Raw genomic sequence first — 11,728 nt, 5'->3', positions numbered from 1 at the left:
CTTCTTCTTCAGTGATATCAGAGCTCTCTCAGCCTCCCCCCCCCCCTCGCAGGGTTTCTGTTGTAGGGAGAGGAAAGGGAAGGAGATTGTAAGCCGCTTTGAGACTCCTTTGGGTAGAGAAAGGCGGCATATAAGAACCAATTCTTCTTCTTGAGTAATATCAGGGCTCTCTCAGCCTCACCTCCCTCACAGGGTGTCCGTTGTGGGGAGAGGAAAGGGAAGATGATTGCAAGCTGCTTTGAGACTCTTTTGGTTAGAGAAAAGAGGCATATAAGAACCAACTCTTCTCCATCTTCTTCTAGTTCAGTAATCTCAGGGCTCTCTCAGCCTCACCTCCCTCACAGGATGTCTGTTGCGGGGAGAGGAAAGGAAGGCGATTGTAAGCTGTTCTGAAACTCTTTTGGGTAGAGAAAAGCGGCATACAAGAACCAATTCCTCCTCCTCCTCCTCCTCCTCCTCCTCCTCCGGCTCCACCCCAAAACCTCAAAGTATTTCTCAATCCAGAATTTGGGTAATTCTTGGGTATGTTACTTTAAACAAGAGTAAACTGCTATTCGGCTTCATAACTCAATTTGCACGTAAGCCACCTATTAAAGACAAGCTAGCTTATTTAAGATATGCTTCTTGCTGGTGCTGGTTTCAAGAAATAGTTCTCGACGTCTGTGTCCTAAACATGTAAAAATATCTCCTAATTTAGGATTATGGGAGTACTGGGGGAAATTTCCTAATTTAAAGGAATGTTAATAGAAATGTAATGGTATTAAAGACAACAATTAGGCATTGGCTGATATTTTCCATAGCCCGCTGCAATAGATATCCTACCACTGATTTTAATTACTACTGACAATGGGAGCAAAGCCGAGGAGAGCTACCTCTTAATTGGTTTTCTTGCAGGAACTCTTTGAAACATGTGACTAACGTCTGCAGCAATTACAGGGGGGGGGGAGGGAAGAACTGTTTTAATTCTGTCTCTGAATTTAAGACAGGAAAGGGGTATCAGTTTTCAGTATTCTCCAAGATGTCGTTGTATCAGGAAGACTTGGCGGGTTCCATTTCTGTTTTTGGACGTTGCCTGTCATTTTCCATGAGCAGGAAATAGCAGATTTTCCTGGGAGGATTTTTTTCCCCACCAGACGTAGTGATCCATCTATACCTTGTGGCTATAGCGACTGATGGGCCTCTGCTCCAGATGTTTATCCAACCCCCTTTTGAAGCTAAGTTGAAAGGGAGAAAGGAAAACTAGACAGGACTAGGAGTTCCATGCAAAGAATTCCCAGCATTTGAAAACTTCAGCAGTCTGGCTAAGAATGCTGTTGTGTCTGGAGCTTTGCCGAGGACCGAGCTTGAAACTGACCAATGCATGATTAGATCCCATCTGCAGGATCCTGTCAGCTTAAAATGAAATTGACCAATAGAATGCACTGGCAGGGAGATCTACTGTGTGCCTTGTGAATAAAAGTTGGAGGAGGGTGGGGATGGTTATCAGTTCTGCTTATACTATTCTGGGGTCTTAATAAAGAGCGCAAATCACTTCCAGTGTTTGTGTCCATCTCTGAACCCACGGATTTAACAAGCGACTCAGCTATGCTGTGACTAAGCATAAGGGGAGGGGGTTTAAGCTGTCTCCCTCCCATTTTCCTGACCCAAAAGGTTCCCTGTAGAGCTGGGTTTTGGCTCACTGGTGAAACCTTCCAGTGTCCCTATCTGTATCGGTGTGCATAAATAAGAAGGGGGTGGAGGGGGAAAAAAGGCTCTTAATTTTGCTCATGGCTTATCAGTATCTTGCTTGCCGCTAACTGCTGTGGGGTTGCATTTTTGTTATCTATCTACCATGGCTCTGTTTTGACTTTGCTGTCCCAGGTTGGGATGATGGTGTATGGGGAGGATTAACCCACAGTCCCCTCCAAGGCCATCCGGATCCACATCAGACTCCCTCCCGGCAGGTCACTGAATTGAAAGATGGCAAGTTCTCTGTTCACGTGACTTCCCCTCTCTCCTCTGACTACTCAAGTTCGACTGGATTTCAAACACATTCTGTTCACCTGGCAGAGGCTGAAAGAAATGAATAAATAAATACAATCCCCAGGGAGGTTTAACCCAAGAGCCCCCCTCCTGATCCCTCCCCAACTCTGCAGAAAAGTTTTCCCACCAAAGTGGCGACTCAGTGAAGATGAAATATCCAGTGTTTTTTGTGGAGGCCTTGATGGGCTCTGATCACATTTCTTTCCTCCTCAGTGAAAAAAGAAAGATGACGGCCCCCCTTGAAAGGACATTACTTATCATCTCCCTGGCTAGAAAGTTGCCAGAGGGGAGCCGAGTGCAATCCAGCACACATTTCAAGTGTTGTGCTAATCAGGTTAGTCTCTCTTCTGCCTGGCCGTGAAGCAGGGAGGGTTCTCTCTAAGAAGGGAGATTCACAGCAAGCCCAAATATTGGAGCCCTGTAGCCTCATCAGATCTATTGACGCTGTTTTAAATAACATTTGAGGGAATGCAGTGATGTGCTTGGCATGCAAGACGGAGCTCTTCCTCCAGGCTTTTGACTGAGGCCAGGTTAAGGGGGAGATCTAGGGTTCCTCCTCTGATGCCCCCCCCCCCGACTACACCCATCGATATCCTCCGGGGTAGGTGACTGGCATTTGGGAAGGGGACTTTTAAAGGGATTGGGAGGGTTGTTTTTAGGTGATTGGGAGTGTATATATTTTAACATGTATTGTTTTAAACTGTGAGCCGCTGCGAGCTGGCTGGGCCAAGAGCAGCGGCATATAAATGCAATCAATCGATCAGTCAATCAATCAATGCACTTGAACAGCAGTTTTGGCCAAAGTGCCATGGCTGGAACCTAAGATGGATGCATGATGCACTCGTCACTGCTGTCTCTGCAACTGCCTGATTTGGATGGCAATTTTGTGGCTTCAGGAGGAATTTCCCTGGTCTCTATGATAAAGACTATAGAGAAATTGGGGAATTCCTAGAACATCACTATGGAGGCTGTTTTCCAGCCATTTTTCCTGGAGGGCAGGGCACCAGGGCCTAGTCTGCACAAAATAGATAATGCACTTTCAATGCACTTTAGAAGTAGGTTTTCCTGTTCTGCACAGGAAAATCCAGCTGCCAAAGCACATTGAAAGTGCATTATCCTGTGTGTGCAGACTAGGCCCTAGGCTGAGGGCAGGAGTTTTGCTATGATGAGTAGGCAAACGGGAAACCTAATGCCCGACCATGATGTGATGCTCAACATAAACATGTTGAACTGGATGGTTGTGTCTTTGATGAGCATCCACCCCTGGCATCATGACATGTTGCACACCGTTAGGAACGCGGCCCAGTCTCCGACTCAAGGGTCCCACAAACCAGCAGATCCAGGGCTGCTTCTTAAGGGAAAGCCTGCTGCTGAGTTCTTGTGAGACTCTGGTGTGACATCTTGGTGGCCACTTTGTGGGTTGCCTGGCAACCTGCAGCCAATGTTGCTGAGGATCCCCAGCCACAGTGAGTGCGAGTGCAGGAGAAAAGGAAGGCTTAAAAGGGTAAAAAGTATGGAGGGGGAGGAGCAAAACAGGAAAGACGAAGAAGGCAGAAATGATCAGAAAAGGGAGGGAGGAGAAGGAGGAAAGGGAGCAACTGCAGGTGTGACCAGGGGAAGGCAAAGAGGAAAAGTCAGAGGAAGATGGGAAATGAAATTTTCACCACAAGTACTTGCAGGTTCACCATTCCCCCTCTCCCCTTAAAAATGTTCTTATACAGCTGAGGCCCATCAGTAACTGAGTATTCTGTTGTACATTTTATTGGAACATTAGCAAGTGAACCAAGGGTGCCATCAAAGATCTTACTCCAAAGGAACTTACAAAGAAACAGCCTTTAAATGCTTCAAAATATTGAATGACTAGCAATTAAGCCCACGTTGGGAAGTGGGTGAGTTGGGAGGCGCTTTGCACCTCCGAGCTGTTCAGTCCTGGGCCAAGGGGCCAATCTGCAGCCGTGCTATGCACGGCTGTCTATTGGCCCCTTGGCCCCGGACTGACAAGCTTCACGCCTCTCGATTGGGCCCTCCACTTGTCAGTCCAGGGCCAGGGGCCAATCATTGCCCCACCCCCATCCTGAACAGCACCCACCCCCACTGCCCTTACTCTTGGAGCGGTTACAGATGTCTGAGAATGGAATTCCTCCTGCTACTTTGTTAGTTTTCAATTGCATAGGTTGGGGAGGAGGATCCCAGTTTTAATTTGATTTAAATTTTGTATTTTCTACATCGAGCATTGCCGTTGCTGCAAGACTCTGAGCAGGACAGACACATCTGCTAATAAATGAGCTTTAACTGTTGTTAAAGGCTGCGACATTTAGGCTTTCCGCCAACCAATGGCTATTTGAAGCGTGTGCAAGAACCTCTTCATCATAAATGGGCACCTAATGAGGCATTAATGGCCTCTTTCTCCTCCTCCGTTTGTGCTTGGAACGACGTTTGTGTGGCAGCTTATCAAATCTTCAGTCTGAAAATGAACCCAAAATAGAGCATTGCTTTCCGAATGTCCGCTCCTGCAGGGAAATGGCCACACACAGCTCACTGGGTCTGTATTAAATGTCTGCAGTCTGGAGGGCAAGGTCTGAAGGACAACGATAAGGTCTCTGGATGGGTTTCCTGTGAGATTTTGGGTGGTTTGCAGTGTCCTAATCCAGATGGCCGGCTCTAGCCCAATCTTGTCAAATCTCAGAAGCTCCGCAGAGTGAGCCCTGGTGGGTAGTGCAATGGGGGGCCACCAAGGAAGTCCAGAGCTGCTACTAGGCTTGTGCATTCAGTTTACCCAAACCAGGGGGGGGGAATCTCCAAAACACCTTGCTTTTGGACACCTCTCAGTGTCCATGACAGTCAATCCCTCATGCTATAGAAATAACATAGAGCTAAGCCAAGTAAGAGCCTCTTGTGGAGCAGAGTGGTAAGGCAGCAGAAATGTTGTCTGAAGCTGACTGTCCATGAGGCTGGGAGTTCAATCCCAGCAGCCAGCTCATGGTTGACTCAGCCTTCCATCCTTCTGAGGTCGGTAAAATGAGTACCCAGCTTGCTGCTGGGGGGTAAACGGTCATGACTGGGGAAGGCACTGGCAAACCACCCCGTATTGAGTCTGCCAAGAAAACGCTAGAGGGCGTCACCCCAAGGGTCAGACATGACGCGGTGCTTGCGCAGGGGATACCTTTACCTTTAAGCCAAGTAAATCGGAAGTACGTCTCTAATGGGCAACTGTAAACTGAATGATGGGGTTGGTGATTGTTTGTCTGTTTTTTCACTAATTATACCTATCGTTGAGTGCAAAAATATTTTGTATCACTTGCTAAAAACATTGCCTACCCTTTTCAGGGCCAGCTCAAAGCACTGGGGCAGTCTCAAAGAGCTCTTCTCGTTCACCGTTACTCCCAGGACTTCCAGCTTCAGGTTGGGAAATAACTGGATACTAAAGGTGTTGAGCAGACTTTCTCAACTTTTTACCTTTGGGAAATGCCTGAACGATTCCTCAGCCTTCAAGAAACCCCAGAAGTGGTGTGATGGTGCACAATATGATTGGGAAGCACAGCTGTGTATATGCCCCCTGGCCTACCCCAATGCTGGGCCTGGAGGGGGGGGCAAGTCAACATGACCATATATGGTCATATCGCCCAATAAATGTTTAACAATTTTTAAAAAATGAATTAGAAACTTAGAATCATAGAATCATAGAGTTGGAAGGGGCCATACAGGCCATCTAGTCCAACCCCCTCCTCAACACAGGATCAGCCCTAAGCATCCTAAAGCATCCTAAAGAAAAGTGTGTATCCAACCTTTGCTTGAAGACTGCCAGTGAGGGGGAGCTCCCCACCTCCTTAGGCAGCCTATTCCACTGCTGAACTACTCTGACTGAAATTTTTTTCCTGATATCTAGCCTATATACTTGTTTCAAGTGACAACTTTACAGACAACTGTGGGATATTGGCAGAAATGGCAAAACTAGCTGCTAAAACAGTCTTGTTTTCAACTCCATTAAGAGTATGGAAGAACAGCTGGAGAGGATTACCCGGGTGGTAAGTAGCCTAGCAACTGAGGAAAAGTCAGGTAGAAGTTCCCCTTTTAACATTTCCTGTACAACCTAAAGAGGAACCAGACACCCTCACAATGACTGTGGTATTACAAGACACTCAAGGGTGCTTGACAATCTGTCCTTTCAATGGACACCTACCAAAGTGGAATTCAAAGCGTGCAATCATGCACCATCTGAGTGATCTACCCAGGAAAAGCACAGTCCCTATAGATTTACTCACAACAGAAACTCTTAACACCTCCAATCAGCTACAGAAAGTGCTGCTCTCTTTTAGGACTGCAAGAATTCCATCATTACTGCTTGCATAGAAAGTGGAACTCCGATACAAAGGACTTTTCCCAACACGTGTCTTCCTCAACAGCACCACTTCCCCCTTCTCCCAAAATTTTCTACAAGTAAGACTAGGCAAGGAAAAGAAATGGCTCAAAAAGGCAGTGCAGCAGATTATCTCAACCAGACCTAATAAATTGGACAGATCTTTCAAACAAGCCTCCTACTAGAGATGCCAATTTAGAGAACTCAGTAGAGGAGGATCTGATCAAATCTTTTGGGTTCCTGCCAATGGAAGACCAAAAAGCAATAATGGACTGGAGGAACTCAGAAATAGACTACTGGAAACCACAAAGGCCCCTCTGCTTGGAAAAGACCTTCCCAGGTTAGCTTCACCGCAAAATTCAGTTATTGTCCAACTGGCTGATCCTCCTAAATCATCCATGGAAGAGACCTTGTCCTTACTGACAAAGGGAACTGAAAAAGATAAACAACTCCCAACAGGTGAAAGAAAGCCTCCCAGGTTGGTATTTGTTGCACTGAATGGGTGTGTCTTCAATGATCCAACAGGCCAATTGGAGCTGATTACAACTGAATGACTACCCAGGACAGAGAACCCCCAAAGACAAACAAACTTGCTAGAAATTCTTTCCTGGAAATTGTGGGATGGTTTCCATGTTTAGTAAACCATTCTGAAATCCCTTTCTACAGGCCGGACTTCGACATCATACCTGTCCAGGAAACCTGGACCTCCACTGTCTTGGAACTGAATGGTTATCATTCTTTCAAAGTGGAAGCCACCCCAGGCAAGGGACCTGGCAGACTGGGGGGGGGGGGCATTCTCATAGCAACTCACCTGAACTGTAAATGTATTGAGAAAGCTTGTTTAGGTCTCTCTGTCATCATATATATTTGTATTTATCTGGGATGCATTATATAATTTCCCCTGTTATGGTCCTGGTGCAAACTGTAATAAAATTTCTACTACTACCACATGGGCATTGGTGTAGATAGATACATTACTACCTTTGGGATGGATCTCCTTCTTTTTGGAGGTAAGCTCCCTAACCCAGCTGCCAGCCAGCAGATTGGTGGCTTCCACTAAGGGGTCTGGCAACCCCATGGTCACAACACACAGGTAGAGCATGTGTTTTCCTCAACTAAACTCCCAAGTTCAAAACCCACAGGGTCCATACTGAGAAAAAGATCTCTGAGGCACCTTCAAATAAACAGTTCTCCCCCCGCCCCCGTGCAAGGAAAGCCCCATATAAAGGATGAATGACTTCAATTAAGCAAGTTTTCCAAAAGCTCTAATGAACATATTGCCAAGGAGAGGCAGACCATACTTCTAAGATAATTAAAATGCCTCCCATTGTCTCAGCATTCTCTGGGGTTCTGCTATGATAGAATAATCTTCCTTTAAGGAAAAAAACCATTAGTACTTTGCAAATAACACTGATGAGATGCACTAAGACGCTTAAGTAGGCCATTGCAGGAAAAGCAAATGAGGTGATGTCCGTGAGGCTGACCTACATCACCAAGCCTATACCTGAGGATGTAACCTGCATCTACCAAGAAGCTAGATGCCTGATAAAGAAGAAGAAAAAGAGGAAGAGGACGAAGAAGAAGAAGAAGAAGAAGAAAAAGAAAAAGAAAAAGAAAAAGAAAAAGAAAAAGAAAAAGAAAAAGAAAAAGAAAAAGAAAAAGAAAAAGAAAAAGAAAAAGAAAAAAAAGAGGAGGAGGAGGAGGAGGAGCAGGAGGAGGAGGAGGAGCAGGAGCAGGAGCAGGAGCAGGAGCAGGAGCAGGAGCAGGAGGAGGAGTTGGTTCTTGTATGCTGCTTTTCTCTACCAGGAGTCTCAAAGCAGCTCACATTTGCGTTCGCTATCCTCTCTCCCCAACAGACACCTTGTGAGGGAGATGGGGCTGAGAGAGCCCTGATATTCTTGCTCAGCTTTATCAGCTTCATCAGCTTTTGAGATGGGGGGGGGCAAGGAAGCTTGTAGCCAGACGCGGATGTTGGATTTTCGTAGGGCAAATTTTAATAAACTTAAGAGACATGATGAGTGTCATACCATAGATGAGAATGCTGAAAGGGAAGGGAGCATGTGAAGGGTGGGCGCTACTCAAAGGCAAAGAAACTGGTCAGTCCTAGAGGAGATCAGCCCTGACTGCTCCTTAGAAGGCCAGATCCTGAAGATGAATCTTCAATACTTTGGCTACCTCATGAGAAGGAAGGCCTTTCTGGAGAAGAGCATAAAGCTGGGAGCGATCGAGGGCTAAAGAAGAAGGGGACGACAGAGAATGAGGTGGCTGGGTGAAGTAACTGAAGCAGTAGGTGCGAACTTAAATGGACTTCAAGGAATGGTAGAGGACAGGAAGGCCTGGAGGATCATTGTCCATGGGGTCGCGATGGGTCGGACATGACTTCGCACCTAACAACAACAGCAACAATCCCAATACTGCTTTTCCTACTCTTTTATTAATTATGAAGGCTACTCCATTTCCTCTTAGAGATTTTTGTCCACAGTAGTATACCTGATGGTCATCTGAATTAAATTCACCCATTCCTATCCATTTTAGTTCACTGATTCCTAAAATGTCAATGTTCAGTCTTGTCATCTCTTGTTTGACCACGTCCAGCTTGCCTTGATTCATGGATCAGACGTTCCAGGTTCCTATGGAATAAAAGTCTTTACAGCATTGGACTGTCTTTTCACCTCCAGTTCCCTCCACAACTGAGCGTCCTTTTGGCTTTGGCCCAGTCGCTTCATTCATTCTGGTGCTACTCATACTAGCCATCTGCTCATCCCCAGTAGCATATTGAATACCTTCCGACCTGAGGGGCTCATCTTCCGGCATCGTATCGTTTTGCCTTTTGGAACTGTCCATAGAGTTTTCATGGCAAAGATACTGGAGTGGTTTGCCATTTCCTTCTCCAGTGGATCACCTTTTGTTAGAGCTCTCTGCTATGACCTGTCCATCTTGGGTGGCCCTGCACGGCATAGCTCATAGCTTCACTGAGCTACGCAAGCCCCTTTGCCAGTACAAGGCAGCGATCCTTGAAGGGGTTTCTGCTATAGGAAAGGAAAAATCTTGTTCCCATAGTCTAGCCCAGGGGTAGTCAAACTGCGGCCCTCCAGATGTCCATGGACTACAATTCCCATTCGCTGGCAGGGGCTCCTGGGAATTGTAGCCCATGGACATCTGGAGGGCCGCAGTTTGACTACCCCTGGGCTAGCCTGTAGCATCAAGGCCATTTGCCTTCCTCCTGCCTTTTACTGCCTGAGACGTTGGTGAGTCTTGGTTGCCTGACTGAACCAAAGGAAGACTGGACCATCTCCAGTCCCTCCACATGCCCTCCCACGAGTCAATAACAATGAAGAACTGTGATTTGTGCAGGTAATTGTGCAATATTGCATTTGTGGGACTCAAGTAGCAGAAGAAGAAATCTACACATGAATCAGTAGCGTCATTTTACGGAAGCAAAATCAAGTGCTCTGAAGGCTGAATGAACCCAGGAAACATTTCTGTTCCTACGAATTGCAACCTTGATCCAGCTCTAGAGATGCTTAGTGGCATTTACACATTCTTATCTGTTTCAGAACAGGAATGGGGTTTCTGTTTGAGAACGTATATCTAATCCAAACAACAAGGTATGGATAGACAGCACTGGGTAAGCTCAGACAAGGAAGAAAAAAACATGTGCCTCAATAAATCTTTTAGGTTTTTGAAGAATTTGTTTTGACTGCAGTAAAAAAAAATGTTGACCAGAGGTCAATATTAAGCCAAGCCATCAATCACAACCAAGATTAGTATCCTAGGTATGCACTAGTTTTGCTGGACTTCCTTAGTTGTATGTGAATTGCAGTTGACCAAAATAAATTCAGGCAGCACTCAAAGTCTCTTGAGTAACAGAAAAGAGGCCAAAACTAGCTGGCTTCTCTATGCACAAGGCCTTGCAATAGTCGGTTATGTGAAGCCCAGCAATCATGGCTGCTTCCATGCCACTGCTTGGTCAGTTTCAGGAGAGGGTTGGTTGTTTTGTTTATTAAATATCTGATGGAAGAAGAAGAAGAAGAAGAAGAAGAAGAAGAAGAAGGCTACCTAAGGAGGTGGTGAGCTCAAGCAAAGGTTGGATACACACCTTTCTTGGATGCTTTAGGATGCTTTGGGCTGATCTTGTGTTGAGCAGGGGGTTGGACTAGATGGCCTGTATGACCCCTTCCAACTCTATGATTCTATGGTAGAAGAAAGAGGAGGAGGAGAAGGAGGAGGAGGAGGAGGAGGAGGAGGAAGAGGAAGAGGAGAAGAAGGCTACCTAAGGAGGTGGTGAGCTCAAGCAAAGGTTGGATACACACTTTTCTTGGATGCTTTAGGATGCTTTGGGCTGATCTTGTGTTGAGCAGGGGGTTGGACTAGATGGCCTGTATGGTCTGTATGGCCCCTTCCAACTCTATGATTCTATGATAGAAGAAGAAGAAGAAGAAGAAGAAGAAGAAGAAGAAGAAGAAGAAGAACTGGTATTTGTACCCTGCATCTCACTACCTGAAGGAGTCTCAAAGCAACTGACAATTGCTTATACTTCCCTTCCCCACAACAGACACCATGTGAGGTAGGTGTGCCAAGAGAGCTCTGAGAGAATTGTAACTGGCCCAAGGTCATCCAGCTGGCAGCATGTGGAGGAGTGAGGAGTCAAACTTGGTTCCCCAGATTAGAGGCTGCTGCTCTTAACCACTACATCAACTTGGCACTCAAACATGGAATACTTCATGAATTTGCACATCATCCCTCTGCAGTGGCCCTACTAATCTTCACTGCATCAGTCCAATTTTAGTATATTTGCTGCTTTGTCATCCTGCGTATGTGGTCGAATAGGTGATCCTGGCTATGACGACCAGTTATGATTATAACATAACATTATCTTAAAAACCTACCTGACTAGATAATTGGTTTTTAATCTGTTTGCTATGGACCAAAATGCCACACTCAGACCTGGAAAAAAAGAGAACATTTCCTAGGGTGACTATTAATGATCTAACTAGGATTTCCATGTCCCTCTAGCCACCAGAGGGGCAGAATTGTGAGCCCCAGGGTGAGAGACACCTGGAGATTTGGGAATGGAATCTGAGGGTGGACAGGGACCTCAGTGTGGTAGAAGGCCATAGAGTCCACCCTCTGGAGTCTGGAGTTGAGCTGTGATTCCGAGAGATCTCCAGGTTCTACCTGGAGGCTGGCATCCCCTATACCCAACATGTGGACCTCCATAAGAATGTTAAAATTGAATAACAAGGTAAGATTCGAAAGAATCAAAGAACGAAAACTGCACTGGACAATGAAGGATATTTGATCAGATGTGTTCTTAGATCAAAAGTTGGTTTGTTTTGATTGGAGGAC

At 45.9% G+C, this 11,728-nt stretch overlaps 1 non-coding gene across 1 annotated transcript; it reads right to left on the bottom strand.

Moving 5' to 3' along the window:
* Positions 1 to 11,085: 11,085 nt before the first annotated feature.
* LOC143821184 (U6 spliceosomal RNA) lies at positions 11,086 to 11,188 on the bottom strand. The gene has a single exon (XR_013225724.1). It is a non-coding gene; the product is annotated as a U6 spliceosomal RNA (small nuclear RNA).
* Positions 11,189 to 11,728: the final 540 nt, after the last annotated feature.

The sequence above is a fragment of the Paroedura picta genome, chromosome 11 (genome assembly GCF_049243985.1).
Source record: "Paroedura picta isolate Pp20150507F chromosome 11, Ppicta_v3.0, whole genome shotgun sequence".
Lineage (NCBI taxonomy): Eukaryota > Metazoa > Chordata > Lepidosauria > Squamata > Gekkonidae > Paroedura > Paroedura picta.
The sequence above is the reverse complement of the archived record's forward strand: the minus strand, read 5'-3'. Positions and strand labels throughout refer to the sequence as shown.